At 42.6% G+C, this 2,993-nt stretch overlaps 1 protein-coding gene across 3 annotated transcripts in view; it reads right to left on the bottom strand.

The window, feature by feature from the left end:
* Positions 1-2,993, bottom strand: part of TP63 (tumor protein p63) — a 103,308-nt gene that overhangs the window by 11,591 nt on the left and 88,724 nt on the right. The window lies entirely within an intron of this gene.

The following is a 2,993-nucleotide window of genomic DNA, read 5'->3' as shown; positions in this document are numbered from 1 at the left end:
TGATTTCTGTGTGCCAGTCTCACAGGGGCAAATGGTGCTCTGACACTGTTCCCAGTGACTAATATAGGAGAAAAAAAAAAGCATTCAGCCAAATGGGAAAAGGAGAGAACCAGCTTACCTTGATCCCACTTCAAACTTCAATTACTTAAACTGAAGCTGGTGCTAGGGAGAGACAGTGTTGCCTACTGGCCATATTAATTACATCTCAAAAAAGCCACGGGACCCTCTGCAACAAAGCTGAGGGGTCCCTGAGGCCACTAGCTGATGTGGAAGACACTGCTCTTTCAGAGCCAGCAAACTAAATGCAGCACATCTTCATATACCTAATCCCACGCTTTTTCTTGCTTACTTGCATCTTGGTAATTCTTTAGAGAGAATGCTATCCAAGAACCTGGAATTCACCACATGTGCAAGCACAGCACTACAAAACCAAACCAAATCATGTGAAAATACATTAGTTTCCACGCTAAATATGAGAAAAAACTTAGGGGAGATATTAAGAATACCTTCCCCAGTAGCCCTTTCCCCATCACAACAAGCGCTGTGATCCTTGCAACTCCCGTCTCAGATGGAGCACTCCAGGCACTGGATAGCTCAGCTGTCATACCTCATTTGCGAGGTTAATTCCCTCTCATCAAGATAAGGAGCTGTGCTGCTCACTAGATTGAAAGGCAGGCAGTGGGCTGGTAGCTGCAGTCTTGCTGATATGACAAATGTTGGCAGGGTTATGAGCCTGCTGGGACACAGAGCTGTCTTCTCGGTAGCACCTAGAAGATTTGGTGAAATCCTTTCAATCATGCTATGGCCAATTTGAATAGAGACTGTTCTGAAAATAGTGCTCAACAGGATGAAACCCACCACAGGAGATTTTGTTGAATATGAAAAAGTGTTTTCCAGTGAAATCCTTGGAGACTATGCAGATACTCACTGGGAATTTTAATGGTAAATTTATTTCACGGTACAGTATTGAAGAAACCATGTTTTAAAGAATGGTGACAGACCATGAAAAGGAAGTCTTCTAAATAAACCTGTGTGCTACTGTTCAAATATGGGCACCAGATTTGGCAGCAAAAAAAGGACGAACAAGAATTGTAGCTGAAAAAAACTTCTCACCTATGATCATGAAGGTACTTGGCATAACAGTAAATATAAGAAAAACATGCACAGAGGAACAAACAGAGAGAGGAGATGAGACAGAGAAAGATTGAGGTCTGGCACAATGTGGGGCATTGTAGTATTTTTGGTCATCTTGTGGGACACAAAGCTTTCTGCTTGTTACCAGACTTGTCCTGTTATTTGGGAACAGTAAAACAGTTGCATCTGCTGGCCTGCCAAATGCAATGCTGGTCAGTATGTGCACAAGAGCAATTATACAGTTGTTTTCCAAAATGACAGATGTAGTTTTTTTAAAGCTACTTTTCCTCATGATAATCTCATCCTTGCTTTTCCTACTTTTCAAAAATTATGAAGGTTTCGGTGTTGTAGGAACCTTATTGGCCCACACCTAGATAACTTTCTATGTTAACCATTGCTCAGAAAAGTAAACTGAAAAACCAAGCAGTTCCTCCATCAGGGCTTGACTAAAGAGCGCAGCTCCATCTTGAGAATAAAGAGCCAGAAGCAACTCAAACATTCCAGCCCTGCAAAGCCCTGCTGTGACCTCCAGTTTCCTACATATTTGAACCTGGTCACTGCACACGTACTTTTCCAGTTCCCAGTTTTAACATAGACTTTGAATCAAAGCAAGCCAAGACTGACTTTTGAAAGTAGATCCCTACTTAAAAAGTGAAAGGCATTTTCTTTTAAAGACAGAACGGACCAACAAAGGAGTCCCCATGCTGCGGAGTTTGGCCAAGCTGGAAAGGAAGCAGTGGCAGAACATCTCCTAGCAGTTTGCTGAACCTGCTCACATACAAGGCTGTTCTTCCCCAAACCAGTTTCTACAAAGTGTCTTCTCTCCCCACTCTCACATTATGATCTGAAGTTGCTTTACAATTCTTTTTTGGGGTACAATTGTGTCTATTAATCTTTTCAGCCTAAATGCTTCATAGCCCTGAAAACATTCCTTCAAAAATCAAGCCATATCCTACATTATCAAGTAAAAAGCACCAGAATCCAAATACATCTAAGCAGCTATTACTTCAACATATATTTCAGCAGAGAGGACCCTGCTTGATGGCAGGCAGTCAACAGAGACAACTGCAGCAGCTCTGGACAAACCCTGAAAGTTATTTTTCTCCCTACTTCTGGCATCTTTAAAAGCTCTTAATCTTTCTCCCCAGCATCTGAGCACACTCAGCAGCTGAGAAAAGTGAGTATATAACTGGACAAATGCCAGGAGACACGCCGAAAGAAGTTTCATTAAAAGGCTGGACTCATATGCACTGGTCTTAAAGGTAACACAAACACCAACCTCAGTTGCCAGGAACCCATCCTATTGATACAGGAAGAATGAAAACAGTAATTATGGCAAAGCAACTGTCAGCACCAAGTGAAGGCTGTCATCTGCTGCTGTCAATTTCTGCTTACAAAACCATTTCTCAGCTGAAATGGCTATAGATCAGGTGGAGCTTTGAAGACAGGTGGCTGAGCACACAGAGGCCACAACGCCTAGTGGCTAGTAAATACAAGCTGTAGTATACATAAACAGTGCAGATGACTGATAAAACTCCCAATATTATTATTATTATTAAATGCCTCAAAAATAAAAGTGTACAGAGTCCCTGAATGCTCCAGCCATTTTGACACAAGGCTTTGCTCACACCTCTACAAGACTCCAGCTGACACTAAAACCACACAGGTCACAATGAGAACACACGCAGAGCTCTGGCAGAAAGCTGTGGTATTGCAGAAGTCCAAAGACAAGGCCAAGGCACTGAAATAAATCCCTACAGGCTCAAGTGGGACTTACGTGGTGCCTTGGCCTCATGCTAACCTCTGCAGAGGAATGAGTTATGCCCACAGCCTCTTGACGTGTGAGCTTAACCAGCAGG

The sequence above is a fragment of the Chaetura pelagica genome, unplaced genomic scaffold (genome assembly GCF_000747805.2).
Source record: "Chaetura pelagica isolate M959 unplaced genomic scaffold, ChaPel_1.0 scaffold20, whole genome shotgun sequence".
Lineage (NCBI taxonomy): Eukaryota > Metazoa > Chordata > Aves > Apodiformes > Apodidae > Chaetura > Chaetura pelagica.
This window is presented reverse-complemented; position numbering and strand designations above follow the sequence as displayed.